This window comes from Mus caroli, unplaced genomic scaffold (assembly GCF_978045245.1).
Source record: "Mus caroli unplaced genomic scaffold, Mus_caroli_1 scaffold_6, whole genome shotgun sequence".
Classification (NCBI taxonomy): domain Eukaryota; kingdom Metazoa; phylum Chordata; class Mammalia; order Rodentia; family Muridae; genus Mus; species Mus caroli.
The window spans coordinates 116,600,293-116,616,337 of record NW_028227261.1 but is presented as its reverse complement, the minus strand read 5'-3'; the positions used below and the strand labels follow the sequence as shown (position 1 = coordinate 116,616,337).

The 16,045-nt window shown below is 36.7% G+C and overlaps 1 pseudogene; it reads left to right on the top strand.

Annotated features, from left to right (window-relative positions):
- Positions 1-375: 375 nt before the first annotated feature.
- LOC110292484 (malate dehydrogenase, mitochondrial-like) overlaps positions 376-16,045 on the top strand; it is a 93,180-nt pseudogene continuing 77,510 nt past the window's right edge.

Sequence of the window (16,045 nt, the reverse complement as noted above, 5' to 3'; positions counted from 1 at the left end):
CAACTGTGACACACATCTCCAACAAGGCCATGCAAACACCCTAATACTTCCTTAATAGTTCGACTAACTTGGACTAAAGGGTCACATATTTAAATATATGAGCCTATAGAGGAAATTCTCATTTAAACCACTGCAACAAATATATGGAAATGCAGCATGTGAGTGCATATAAAGGACTTAGTCTGTCACTGGGAATGTTCCTCTATCAGTCTTCTTATTTATTGAAACAGGGTTTCAGCTAACCTATATAAGGCTAATATAGCTAGCCAACTTGCTCAGGAAAGCGACTTTATGTGCCCTATGAGGCTGGAGCTACAGATTGGCAGTCATTGGACAGAGTAGAGGTCATTGTAGTTACTTGTTATCTCTTGGTCCATGCCCTACCTGCCTCGGCTATGTTCTCAGCTCTGGATCAAACTGTTTGCACTTCTGTCTACAACAATGCCAGAACTTCAGACCCAGAACAATGCTAAAGCAGTGGTGCTGGACACTTCTGCAGGCATTGGTCGCCCGTTTTCACTCCTGCTGAAGAACAGCTCCTTAGTGAGCCACTTTATCTTCAACAATATTGCTTATATGAGTAAGCAGCAGATCTGAGTCACCATGAGTTGAGAGCAAATATGAAACATTACCTTGGACCTGAGCATTCACCAGAATGCCTAAGTAGTTGTCATGTAGTGGTGGTCTCATGTGGAGTGCATGAATGATATGGGATGATTTGTTCACCAATGCCACCACTATGATCATACTATCAGAAACCTATGCCCAGTACTGACCTGAAGCCATGAACTACATTATTGTCAACAGGATTAAAGCCAACATTCAAATCAAACAAAAGTTTTGAGGAAGCATACCATATACAACCCAAACAAAATAATTGACTTGACAGTTCTTGACATCATTAGAGCAAACACAATTTTTAAAAAGATGAAGTGTTTGTATCCAGCTCAAGTCAATATTCCTGCAATTGGTGAGAATGATGGAAAGATGAACAACCTGTTGATTTCTCAGCATACACCCAAGGTTGGCTTTCCTCAAGACAAGTTTGCTACACTCACCAGAAATATCCAAAAGGATAGTATGGATGTCATGAAGGTCAAGGCTGGATCAGGTTCTGTAAAAGAATGGGCTTTTCTTTTTTTTTTTTTTTTTTTTTTTTACATCTTTTCCTCAATTACATTTCCAATGCTATCCCAAAAGTCTCCCACAAGAATGGGCTTTTCTATGCCTTTTCTTGTTTCTGGACAATAACACAGAGGCCTTTGTATTTATAAAAAGCTTCAAGTGCTATAATTGGGAAGATTCTGATGTATTCTAACCTGACTATGCTAGCCCATATTATTTCCCAGCCACTTCCCAACCACAGGGCGTTGCCTGCCATCTTATTCTTTCCCTGGCAAGCTTCTTCTTTTATGTCCTGATGACAATTTCCTTATGTGCCCCTCTGAGACTGTCTCATTGTCTCTCAGAAGATAGTAGTCTTGCCTTAAATACTCCTGTTCTTCTCTAGACTGATAATCTTTTTATTGACCAATCAAAAGATGATGGAAGACAATGTTTTACAAAATACGCAGTCAGAAGATGCTTCATAGTAAAGTCACTACCAAGTCTAGACCATAATCATACCTTTGAGTAATGAAAATCAGCAATTGAATACACATTGCATAAAAACATTGTTCCAAATCACCCCCTTTTATTCTAATAAATGGCTCTTTTTCTTATATTAATAAGCAATATATAATCAGAACAACTGAAAATTATCAGGTAAAATTATATACACAATGTCCAGCCCATTTGAATTTGCAACCTTGGATCCTTTCTTGGTGAATTCAAATGTCTCTCCTTAAATCACTTTCTATCATTACTTGCATATATCAACCTATAACATCTTTTTAGTCCTTAAAATATTTTTAAATACCAAACAATTTAAGTTTAATATAAGATTATATATATCTACTCTTCAACCTTATGGGAGATCTGAAAAGGATGTTACCTGAGTAAACAGGAAGTATAGAGCAAGCATCTTCTAAAACTAAGTAATGGCAGAGATGTTGGCTACCTGAACAGTCACTCAATGTATCTCTACAACACTGGAGCATCATCTATTTTACGTTGTGACCCAGCATTTGACAGATTTTTCTGTGAAGCAGGAATTATGAAAGAGTTGCCTATCTTGTCCTTGAAAAGTCTGGCAGTTGACTTTGTATGAGACTTGTTTGTCTACAGCTTGGGCACCATGCTGTCTGCTGTTGAAGTAAACACAGTTTCTTGTCCACTCACTAGCTTACAATACTGGAAGCAAAATCCATAAGGAGGGTCTTCAATGCCCATTATCTTCTTTGAATTAGAATAGGGGTGTTGTCAAGAGATGATACACCTCACTATCATGAAAGCCTTTTATTAATAAAACATCTTTAAAGGCCATGACTAACATGACTACAAGTTTGATCAATTGACTACTTGCATTTCTTGATTATCCCAAACAGTTTGTAGTAATAGTTTTCAAAGACTAGATTACATTGCATTTAAGATTACATTAATAAATGAGTTACATTAAACAAGAATTGAAATATAAATACAGTCTGTTGAAGCAAAAATAATCATGAATCTGTATAAATTCACAAAATTCCATACCAAATGTAAAATATTTTAACTTGTTAAGGCTCTTTATTCTAAAAGTATATTCAATAATCTACCTTAATATCCTATCATTACCAAGTGTCTTTTCCTTAGTGTCCATCTCTTCTCCCTCCTTTTTTTCTTAACATTAGGTTAGAAAGAAGAATAAATAAAAGAAAGAGCAAAGAGATTGCTGAATCTAACTTCCATTATTTTGTTACCTCACTGACCAAGACCAGTAACAACTTGTAACTAACTCCTTTTAACTAACAACAAACATCTATCACCCACCAAACAACCAAAAAAAAAAAATGCCCACTTACCTTGTTTGAGAATGGAGCATTATTCTTTTTTTTCTTTAAGTAGGTATTTATTTCATTTACATTTCCAATGCTATCCTAAAGGTACCCCTTATCCTCCCCACCTCAACTCCCCTACCCACCCACTCCCACTTCTTGGCCCTGGCATTCCCCTGTAACTGGGGCATATAAAGTTTGCAAGACCAATGGGCCTCTCTTTCCTGATGGCCGACTAGGCCATCTTCTGATACATATGCAGCTAAAGACATGAGCTCCGGGGGTACTTGTTAGTTCATATTGTTGTTCCACCTATAGGGTTGCAGATCCCTTTAGCTCCTTGGGTACTTTCTCTAGCTCCTCCATTGGGGGCCCTGTGATCCATCCAATAGCTGACTGAGAGCATCCACTTCTGTGTTTGCTAGGCCCCAGCATAGCCTCACAAGAGACAGCTATATCAGGGTCCTTTCAGAAAAATCTTGCTGGTGTATTCAATGGTGTCAGTGTTTGGAGGCTGATTATGGGATGGATCCCCAGGTATGGCAGTCTCTAGTACTCACTAATAAGTGGATATTAGCCCAGAAACTTAGAATACCTAAGATATAAGATACAATTTGGAAAAAACATGAAACTCAAGAGAACTAAGACCAAAGTGTGGTCACTTTGCCCCTTCTTATAATTGGCATCAAAACAACCATGGAATGAGTTACAGAGACAAAGTTTGGAGCTGAAACGAAAGGAACATTATTATTGTAAAATTGCTTCCTGCTCTCTGGTGTGACATTCTTTTTCTAGGTGGTAAGAATATTGGGATATTGGTCAACTCTTAAGAAAGGTAGCTCTATCATTTGCTGACCAGTCTCTGTATGACAGTAAAGTACATGGCTTGCTGAAGTTGTAGTTGGAACAGTATATGAATCTGGACCATCTTAGATAGCTCTCTTGAATCTGGATGCTGATTTTTGAGGAAACAGCATTAGAAGCAGTCTGTGAGATAGGATGACTTGGGCTACTTGTCTTGGCTTCACAGATATCTATTTATTTTGTTCTGTAAGCATATAAACTTTTTAAAAAGATGACATAGCTTTCTGAATTAACACATGTATGGACTTGGAATGTTCACAATTCAGCTAAAGATGATTCTCTGATCTTTGATTGGGTGAAAGACATCAATCAATTTATAAGTCCATTTGGACTATATAGCCAAACTGTAACATAAATTTACATCCATGACATATGAAAGGATGGCTTATAATAATAATTCCCAAGGACCTGTAGCCAACAATATTTATTGCCATGCAGAGACATTTCTCAGCCAGTCTCAGAGCTAGCTGTTCCCTTGTAAAGGAATGAACATTCATGTTACCTGTTCTGCTGTTCTCTTTGGTTTCTTTCTTCATGTCTACAGCCAAGATTTTTTAGGATTTCTCCTTAGTCAAATCTAAAATATGAAGACAAAACCACTTCTCTAAGGCAACACATTTTCTCCCTTCCTTTCTTAAGTTTTAACATCCTTAAAATGAATTAGGCTGATTTAATTTAGCAATTTATTCCATAATACAATGATTCTGAGCATATGTTGGTTTTGATCATTAGTATTTTAAAAAAGTATAGTTAATAAAGTACTATGTAATCTTTGGCTGGGAAACTTTGTTAACCATTTGTTTTAGTTGAATATCTCTTTTAAAGTCCTATTAGATCTCTCCATAACAACTTGTTCTGGATAATTGTGGAGTATACCTGTAAAATTCTTTATGTTGCAATATGAAAAAAAATATTAGAGACATATCCTGGGACATTGTCAGTCTTAATTTGTATAAGTATTCTCACAATATGCATAACTTCATATAAATGTATGATTATTGAGTCAGCCTTTTTCAGAACTTAAAGCAGTTGCTCATTGAAATCCTGAACATTTGTCTTTAGAATAGTTCAAATGTGCCCATATCTTCGAGGCTCTTCCCTATTTTCTCCTCTGTAAGTTTCAGTGTCTCTGGTTTTAAGTGGAGTTCCTTTATCCATTTGGACTTGTACTTTGTACAAGGAAATAAGAATGGATCAATTAGCGTTGTAAATGCTAACCCCCAGTTGGCCAGCACCGTTTGTTGAAAATGCTGTCTTTTTTCCACAGGATGGTTTTAGCTCCTCTGTCAAAGATCAAGTGACCATAGGTGTGTGGCTTCATTTCTGGGTCTTCAATTCTATTCCATTGATCAACATGTCTGTTGCTGTACTAGTGCCATGCAGTTTTTAATCACAATTGCTCTGTAGTACAGCTTTAGGTCAGGGATGGTGATTCCACCAGAGGTTCTTTTATTGTTGAGAATAGTTTTTGGTAACCTAGGTTTTTTGTTAATACATATGAATTTGCAAATGCCCTTTTTAACTCTGTGAAAAATTGAGTTGGAATTTTGATGGGTATTGCATTGAATCTGTAGATTGCTTTCAGCAAGATAAGCATTTTTACCATATTAATCCTGCCAATCCATGAGCATGGGAGATCTTTGCATCTTCTGAGATCTTTGATTTCTTTCTTCAGAAACTTGAAATTCTTATCATACAGATCTTTCACTTCCTTAGTTAGAGTCAGGGGGAGGGGGGAGCGGGGAGGGTATAGGGGATTTTCTGTGAGGTAACTAGGAAAGGGGATAGCATTTGAAATGTAAATGAAGAAAACATCTAATAAAAAAAAAGAATAATGCAAATGCTTTAATTTTCCATACTCTGCAAAATGAAACACATGCATCTGCCAAGTTTTATTTTGGGATTCTTTCAGGTTATTCCCCATAGTTATTGCAATTTGTTATACAAAGAACAAGCAGGGCATTTCCTTAAAATTTCCTTTGCTTGTTGCCAAGTGATAGAAAAATATTTCCGTATACTTTTGCTATCAATGTGATGTTGCTTCTGAAATTCTGAAGCTTATAGAACATATTCTATTAATAGCTGATCAATTTCATCATTACCTTTTTCTAGAGTGTGTGGTAGATGTGAATGTCAGCAGAAATGTGTTATATACAATGAATGAATTTATTTCTTATTGCTTGTTGTAGCTGAATAAATAGTCAAGTTAATTATGAATTCTCTAGAATAAGGTCAATGGCTTCTATATAAACAATAACTCTTCGCATATTGAGAGTTGGAATGTATAATAATATCATACAACTTTGATTTTTAACTGAATTATAAGGGCTTTTAGCCACTGAACTTAATTTCTTTTATTTATTTGCATCTGTATAGAATGTAGAGGCTCCAGAAATTGGTGTTTGTTTGACTATACGAAGAGCATCCAATTAGTTCTTTTTATATATTGAAGCTGCTGGATTTTTGGATATTTGTTCTTAATCCCCCCTCCCCCCACCCCAAGTTACTGCAAGTTCTTTGTCAATATTTTTTCTACTGAAAATGTGACAGTTTCAGCATTAGTAAAAAGTACTAAAATTTCTGCAAGGCCTATTCCTGCTAATTGACAAAGTCTCATTTTTCCTTTTAGAATAAGTTCAGAAACTGTTTCTATATAGGTCTTTAATTTTGAATTCTATGTACTAAAAAGATTCATTCTAAGATATAACTCTCTGCATATATTTCCAGTGGGAGGAGTAGAAAGCAAAATGACTAAAATACATGTTATCTTTGGATCCAAACAGTAGACATGTGCATCTTTCAATTTCTTATCTCTCAGGCACAATTATCTCTCAGCCTCAACTCATAATTTCCTTACTACTTAAGACCTTAACACCTTCTATGGTTTCAAATAAATTACTTACTTCTTGAGTAGTTAACATAATTGTGGATCTTAACCAATTAATGTGGCCCAACAATCTTTGAAAATTAAGAGTTCATAATTGTTCTCTTCTGATCTATATCTCCTGGGGCTTGATAATCTGCAGACCTATATTGCATCCTAGATAATTATGCAATCTACTCTTCATAGTTTTCCATGAACAATTTTTAATCCTCAGAGAGGCAAAATTATCTTTTCTTTACCTATTTTTTTCCTAAGGTATCTCCATTTGAGCCAGTCAGGAAAATATAATCCATATAATGGTAAATAATAGATTCACTACTTAGTGAAGTGTACATTTATGGTTTCTTTGGAGACAAAGTTGAGCCATGTGATTTTTTTTTCTTGAAACTGTCTTATGAGAGGATGTTTTGCTGAAGCAGAATGGTGAGAGTGCTTTTAATGAGGCAGACATGTGGAAGAATGTTTAGCTGAGAACAGACACCTGATTTTTTTTTTCTGGAAGCTGCCTAGAGAAAGGGCATATTGCTAGAGCAGATGTTATAGGGATCAGTTATGTGTGAAAGGGATATAGCTATAGTCCAAAACACAGTGCACAACAGTGTGGCATTGGTTCTCCTTGACATTCTTTGCTGGTCCTTAAACTTTGCTTACAATGTGGTGCCATTTCTTTGTCTTACAACTCTTTGCTGATCATCATTTGTTATAACTTCACAGAAAGAAATGAACCAAAGAACTTCCCTTGATATATGGTGGCTTCTTACCACTTTCTCAGACTGGGCCAATTGGCAGAGCCTTGTGGTTTCTTCTGGATTGAACTGCCACTGCTTATTTATAAATGTTGTTTACAAGTTGATTGTGCTTCACTGCCAATCCCTGTGAATGGGTCTGCTAATATACTAACAATGAAGATTGGAATTCCCACAAAGAACTATGCCAATCCCTGTGAATGGGTCTGCTGATATACTAACAATGAAGATTGGAATGCCCACAAAGAACTATGCCAATCCCTGTGAATGGGTCTGCTGATATACTAACAATGAAGATTGGAATTCCTGCAAAGAACTATTTCTAAGCAGGAATACATCCCTTTTTGTCTTATTAAGCTCTCCATTCAACTCTCCTGGTGGGCTGTGGATGAGACAGAGATTAAAGCTTTTAAGAACTCTTCTTAAAGTAGGTTTTGGAAAATCCAGTCTATGGCTTATGAATTATTCCTAGTGGCTATTTTACAAAATATTGACTTAGGTTAGAACTATCCAACATTCTGTGTGCAGGAACTTTCAAATGATACCTTTGTATTGAACAACTATTATTATAAGTAGGTATTGAGGAAACAAATCTTCCCCTATATGCTCTCTCAAAGGAATATTGCTTTTGTCATATCTTTCTAGTCTTGTGGTATTATTCTATTTTGAAACACCCAATAATTTAATGCCTGTTTGATGGACAGAGAATGCATACCTTATAATGTAACACTTTCTGTTTTTCTCCTTCTACTTCTTCCTCTTCCTACTCCTCCTCTTCCTACTCCTCCTCTTCCTCTTCCTCCTCCTCCTCCTCCTCCTCTTCTTCTTCTTCTTCTTCTTCTTCTTCTTCTTCTTCTTCTTCTCCTTCCTTCTTCCTTCTTCCTTCTCCTCTTTCTCCTTCTCCTCCTCCTCCCCCTCCCCTTCTCCTTCTCCTCCTCCTCCCCCTCCCCTTCTCCTTCTCCTCCCCCTCCCCCTTCCCCTCCCCCTCCCCCTCCCTCTCCTTCTCCTTCTCCTTCTTCTTCTTCTTCTTAACCAGCATGTCTACAGGATGCCATCCAATTTAGTCTTAATCTTGGGTATGAATATTTTATAATGGCATTTATTGTCCAGTACCTACCTAGGCTATTTATGGTTCTCTAACAACATCTGTCTGAATTTCATTATTTATATTACATGCTGGCATAATAGGCTCAGGTCATAACTTTCATGTCTCTATATGAGTATCTTTTTATTTACATTTAGAAGTATATTTAATTTTTCTTCTAAGACTTGCCTCTATCTTATATGTTTAATTTTTTTTCTTTTATCTATGAAGCCCTATTATTTGATAAGACAGTGAAAGCCACTACAGCTATTAAGATTAAAATAAGAAATAACAACCTGGTAATAATCACAACCAGTAGTGTGCCAATTTCAGTTAAGTGAGTGACCTTTTCATGTTTTGTCTCTATTTTTAACCTACCCAAAACAGCATTAGATAGAATCCAACTACTCTGTTTTGTTGGGTTTTTTTTCATCCCTCCATGTATTATTCCTTTTAGTTTAATATAATTCTCATCTTAAGTACATTATTTTATTAGTTTCCAATTTTTTATATCTGCCTATTGTGTTTTATGTCCAGTATATTTCTTTCTTCAGAATTTAAGCAAATTCTGATTTAATTTAATTTAATTCCAAACATTTACACCTGATCAGAAGTTGTCTGTGCTTGGATTTCTTCTTCTGTGTTTTTGCCTGTTTGCTGCTATTCAGCTCAGACTTTATGCTGTGACTGGCTCCATACTATTCCTTCCACTCACAGGGAAGAGATGATCCTTGCATCTCCATACGTCTGTATGTGGTGTCTACCTATGTGGTGTCTACCAAGGCTCCCTGCCCCTGAAAAGCTCTTCTGGGGCTCCCTGCCATGGTAAGCTTGGGAGAACACTTAACAGCCTTTCTGTGAGGTTCTGCTTGCCAACCTTTCCACTATGTAGCAAGGATGGCCTCTTAGGGTCAATTCACTACCTTTTGTCATAGGCCCCATTCAAGTTCATGGCAGCCAGCAGATCAGGGAGTTGAACTAGGGAAAGGCTGAAAGATGTTGAAGAGGAGGATGATCCCATAGGAAGATCAGCAGTCTCAACTAGCCTGGACTCCTACGCTTTCTCAGATACTGAACCACCAACCAGGCAGCTATATACTAGTTGATCTGAGGCCCCCAACACATATACAGCAGAGGGCTGCCTGGCCTGGTCTCAGTAAGAGAAGACACACCTAATCCTTGAGAGACTTGAAGCCCCAGGGAGTAGGGAGGCCTGGAGGATGGGGTGAGGATATGGGAGGTGTGGACATTGTCTTAGAGTCAGGGGAGGGTGAGTGGGATTGGGAATTGTCAGAGGGCAGAATGGGAGGAGGATAAAGACTGGACTGTAAAATAATAATAATAATAATAGTAATAATAATAATAACAATAATAACAGCAATAATAATAATAAATAATAAAGAGGTGCTACATTAGGCCTCTTCTGTTACTAACTGGCTTTTTTTTTTTTTCTTTTTTCTTTTGGTCTGGACTCCATGTCATGAACATTTCTCTGTCTCTAAGATTAGACTTATCTAAATTTAGATCCTGTGCTTGACACATTGGATGTCAACTATAAAAGAAAAGGTCTTTTCTATGCCCACCCTTTTTACCCAACAATGAAATAGAGGTGTTTATATTTACTTAAAGTTGTCAAGTTCTATAACTGGGAAGATTGTGACTGTGCTGTCCTGGACTATTTTCCAGCCGTGTGGCATTCATTACTTGCCATCTCAGTCTCACCCTGGGCCCCAGCTTCTTCTATGTTTCAATGGCAACTCCCTTCTGTTCCCCTCTCAAACCCTCTCTTTCTCTCTCAGGGCATGGAAGTCCTGCTTTTTCTCCTCCTGCTGAGCTATAGACAGAGCTGCTCTTTATTGACCAGTCAGAAAATGATAGAGAACAATGTTTTATAAAATACTGAATCAGGAAATGCTTCATAATAATGGCAAAACCAAATCAGAAATCAGCAACTGAATATATAGTGCATAAAAACATCCCCCAACAAGCTTCTACTGCTTGTCAGTGGTTTACTTTTTATGCTACGCTATCTGCTGCTTTCTTTCTTTCTTTCTTTCTTTCTTTCTTTCTTTTTTTTTTTTCTGTAACAAGAACAAATCTCATAGGATATTTAATCCCATAATGCATTTTACGGCTTAATGATACATATCTCATTAAAGTCACAAAATACAGAATACATTATTAAAGTTAAACATATGCATATATATGTATATATTTCAAATTATTATTCCATTTTTATTTTGAAATTTTTTTTAGCATTTTAATTTCTTTTTTTTATTTTTAATATTTTTATTACATATTTTCCTCAATTACATTTCCAGTGCTATCCCAAAAGTCTCCCATAGCGCCCCCCACTTCCCTACCCACCCATTCCCATTCTTTTCTGCTGCTTTCTGTATGGACAGAAAGGAAGGAGTTGTTGGGTTCCATTTTGTTCAAAACAACAAGACAAACTACACTTTTATTTCTCCATACTTTTTCTTTTGATAAGAAAGGGCAGCCAGGCATGGTGACGCACACCTTTAATCCCAGCACTCGGGAGGCAGAGGCAAGTGGATTTCTGAGTTCGAGGCCATCCTGGTCTACAAAGTGAGTTCCAGGACAGCCAGGGCTATACAGAGAAACACTGTCTCGAAAAACCAAAAAAAAAAAAAGAAAGAAAGGGCTTGGAGATCAACTTGGTATTGGGGGGGAAAATCACTCCTTTGGAGGAGAAAATGATATCTGAGGCTATTGCTTAGCTGAAAGCCTCCATTAAGAAGATGAAGTGACAGGTTCAAGCCTAAAGACTAACATCATATTTTACCTATTCAGCATCATGTCATTGAAGACACATTAGAGATCTTTTTTTTTTTTTTAAAATATGCTTTATGTGAAGGAATAATATCAGCATAACTTCCAAATTGTGGCAATTTCCATGTGTGTACAAAATAAATATTGGCCATTTTCATTACCTTTTCCTATGTTATCTTTTCCCCCACCCACAGCCCTGCCTTCTTGCCACTAAGCTTTCATCCTACTTTCCTGTCTTTTTGTTTGCTTACCATTTTTCTTTGTGAACGATTATGTTAAGCTACTAGGATCAAACATATTGGCCTGAATATGAATGTATCTACTCACTGGTCGTGAACAAATTAGAGATGGTTATATCACTGAAAATAAAGATTTTCTCTCGGTTAACAACCCTCAGCTACCTTTTGTCTGATAGGCAGGGTTCAAAATGACTTCTGTAATTCATGATTGGATATTGAATAAATCAGACTTCTTTGGACTATAAAAATAATCTTTGTTCATTCATGTTGCAATAATAATGTAATGTCAATAAGATAATATTTTATATAGCTTTGTTCTCTGTCATGCTGTTCTTTAGGTTTCTTGTTCTCTGATGTTGCCTGAGCTTTGGAAGGGCTGATAATATCCTATATAAGGCTGAGCATTTTTTAAATCTATTTTTCTCAGTGTGTTTACAAACAATGTACTTCTGCATTGTCATTCACTTCAAAGACAAACTTCTCTCACCAAGACAGAGGATAACACTTACAATACATATTATTTTTTATAATATATTTTATTGGGTGTTTATTTCATTTACATTTCCAATGCTATCCCAAAAGTCCCCCACACGCTCACCCACACACTCCTCCACCCACCCACTCCCACTTCTTGGCCCTGTCTTTCCCTGTACTGGGGCATATAGAGTTTGCACGACTAATGGACCTCTCTTTAAATGATGTCCAACTGGGCCATATTCTGATTCATATGCAGCTAGAGACACGAGGTCCAGGGAGGTACTGGTTTGTTCATATTGTTGTTCCACCTATAGGATTGCAGATACCTTTAGCTCCTTGGGTACTTTCTCTAGCTCCTCCACTGGGGACCCTGTGGTCCATCAAATAGCTGACTGTGAGCATCCACTTGGGTGTTTGCTAGGCCCTGGCATAGTTTCACAAGAGAGAGCTATATCTGGGTCCTTTCAGCAAAATCTTGCTAGTGTATGCAATGGTGTCAGCATTTAGGAGCTGATTATGGGATGGATCCCCGGATATGGCAGTCTCTAGATGGCCCATCCTTTCGTCACAGCTCCAAAAATTGTCTCTGTAACTCCTTCCATGGGTGTTTTGTTCCCAATTCTAAGAAGGGGCAAAGTGTCTACACTTTGGTCTTTGTTCTTCTTGAGTTTCATGCATTTAGCAAATTGTATCTTATATCTTGGGTATCCTAAGTTTCTGGGCTAATATCCACTTATCAGTGAGTACATATTGTGTGAGTTCCTTTGTGATTGGGTTACCTCACTCAGGATGATGCCCTCCAGGTCCATCCATTTGCCTAGGAATTTCATAAATTCATTCTTTTTAGTAGCTGAGTAGTACTCCATTGTGTAAATGTACCACATTTTCTGTATCCATTCCTCTGTTGGAGGGCATCTCAGTTCTTTCCAGCTTCTGGCTATTATAAATAAGGCTGCTATGAACATAGTGGAGCATGTGTCCTTCTTACCAGTTGGAACATCTTCTGGATGCCCAGGAGAGGTATTGCTGTATCTTCCGGTAGTCCTATGTCCAATTTTCTAAGGAACCGCCAGACTGACTTCCAGAGTGGTTGTACAAGCTTGCAATCCCACCAACAATGGAGGAGTCTTCCTCTTTCTCCACATCCTTGCCAGCATCTGCTGTCACCTGAATTTTTGATCTTACCCATTCTGACTGGTGTGAGGTGGAATCTCAGGGTTGTTTTGATTTGCATTTCCCTGATGATTAAGGATGTTGAACATTTTTTCAGGTGCTTCTCTGCCATTCGGTATTCCTCAGGTGAGAATTCTTTGTTCAGCTCTGAGCCACATTTTTTAATGGGGTTATTTGATTTTCTGGAGTCCACCTTCTTGAGTTCTTTATATATATTGGATATTAGTCCCCTATCTGATTTAGGATAGGTAAAGATCCTTTCCCAATCTGTTGGTGGTCTTTTTGTCTTATTGACGGTGTCTTTTGCCTTGCAGAAGCTTTGCAACTTTATGAGGTCCCATTTATTGATTCTCGATCTTACAGCACAAGCCATTGCTGTTCTATTCAAGAATTTTCCCCCTGTACCCATATCTTTGAGGCTTTTCCCTACTTTCTTCTCTATAAATTTCAGTGTCTCTGCTTTTATGTGGAGTTCCGTAATCCACTTAGATTTGACCTTAGTACACGTGTAGATAGGAATGGAACAATTCACATTTTTCTACATGATAACCGCCAGTTGTGCCAGCACCATTTGTTGAAAATGTTTTCTTTCTTCCACTGGATGGTTTTAGCTCCCTTGTCAAAGATCAAGTGACCATAGGTGTGTGGGTTCATCTCTGGGTCTTTAATTCAGTTCCATTGGTCTACTTGTCTGTTGATATACCAGTACCATGCAGTTTTTATCATAATTGCTCTGTAGTACAGCTTTAGATCAGGCATGGTGATTCTACCAGAGGTTCTTTTATCCTTGAGAAGAGTTTTTGCTATCCTAAGTTTTTTGTTATTCCAGATGAATCTGCAGATTGCCCTTTCTAATTCATTGAAGATTTGAGTTGGAATTTTGGTGGGGATTGCATTGAATCTGTAGATTGCTTTTGGCAAGATAGCCATTTTTACTATATTGATCCTGCCAATCCATGAGCATGGGAGATCTTTCCATCTTCTGAGATCTTCTTTAATTTCTTTCTTCAGAGACTTGAAGTTCTTATCATACAGATCTTTCACTTCCTCAGTTAGAGTCACGCCATGGTATTTTATATTATTTGTGACTTTGAGAAGGGTGTTCTTTCCCTAATTTCTTTCTCATCCTGTTTCTCCTTTGTGTACAGAAAATCCATTGACTTGTTTGAGTTAATTTTATATCCAGCTACTTCACTGAAGCTGTTTATTAGTCTTAGGAGTTCTCTGGTGTAATTTTTTTGGGTCACTTGTATATACTATCATATTATCTGCAAAAAGTTATATTTTGACTTCTTCCTTTCAAATTACAATACATATTATGGATGTTGGCTGAACACATTTCTATTTTTTACAATAAAATCAGTCAATTTATTCGTGGGCCTATGACACACCTAACCATTGTCTTTGATTGAGTCCATTGCATTCCAAATGAATTTCTTCAGATAGAGCAGGTACCACATGGTAAGCAGTTGGTTACTTTCATAAAATAGAGTTACTATTGCTCCAATAAGGATATCTGACATGGGAGACAGCTGATATAACTTACAACATCCTATGCTGAGAAATATCATTACTACTTTATCCCCATAAATTTGTGGCAAAGTTACTTCAAACACTACAAAAAGCATAATTTCTTTCTATATAACTGCATTTTTCTATTTGTGTCCTTACTGTGTTATTTCCATTTTTATTTCTTACTTGTAATGGTTACTTAATGTAAAAAAACAAAACAAAAACAAAAAGTATACAAAACCTACTGCTTTTCAGAACTATTTAAAAACACAAAATTTATGTTAACAATCTATTTTTAAAACAATAAAGATAACTATTACAATTTAATTTTGGGAGAAAGTTGACTCAAAGTAATGTCCTGCTATGGACAAAAATTCAAGATGAAGATATATTGTACTTATCAAGTTAGTTTCAAAATTATTTACTTTTGGCTTTTCTGAATTTTAAGGAATAACATTTTACAAGTTCTAATAACTTCAAAATAATGATTATAGCCACACATAATCAAAGAGATTTTAATGTAAATTATTACTTTAAATAAACTCTAAAGTTTTTAGAGACATTTTACAAAATCATAGCAAAAATATTTTATTAAAACATACATATAAATGTATGGTTATATTTAGTATATTAATTAAAGTAGATATATGTTAATTCCATTCTCTTTTCTTATTAATCCCCTCCCAGTTACCATGTCTCAAGCCTCTCCATCTATCCCTCATGTTGCTATCCATTCTTTGATTATTATTGTTACCTATATGTTGATGTGTATATGCATGAAAAATATATAAATAAAAGGAACTTGCTGAGTCTGCTTTTGTTATTTATGTGCACATGGTCTTAGGAATGAAGTTTGGTTAGGACAATGAATAAGGCACTAATCTAAGAGGAACTTATCCTGCACTCATTAGTTGCCTATAGTTCTATGTCTAGGGATCAAACACTCTGAAGATTTCTTCCTTCCATGTTAACATGTAAATAAGTACTGACGTTGTTCTAGGCTTCTTTATGCAGTCAATGAATACAGAATGTGCCACAACTCACTTCCTGGTATTCTGGCTACTTCAGTCTTTCAGCTCCCTTTTCTCCCTTGTTTCTTGAGCCAATGATGGAGTCATGGAGTAGATTTGTCATTCACACATAGGATCCCCACAATCTGCTGAATTCTGCTACGTGTAGTCATATTTCTCTGTCATGGTCTCCAGGAGCTGCATAGAGAGGCTTTTTTGAGAGCATGGTTTTTGACTTACCTGTGTGTATATGGATAAAATTTACAATATAATAAGGCATTATGTGATTATTGCGAAGTGGCAGTAGAGACTGGAATATCATTTCTGGTGGTGTTACTGGAAACTGCC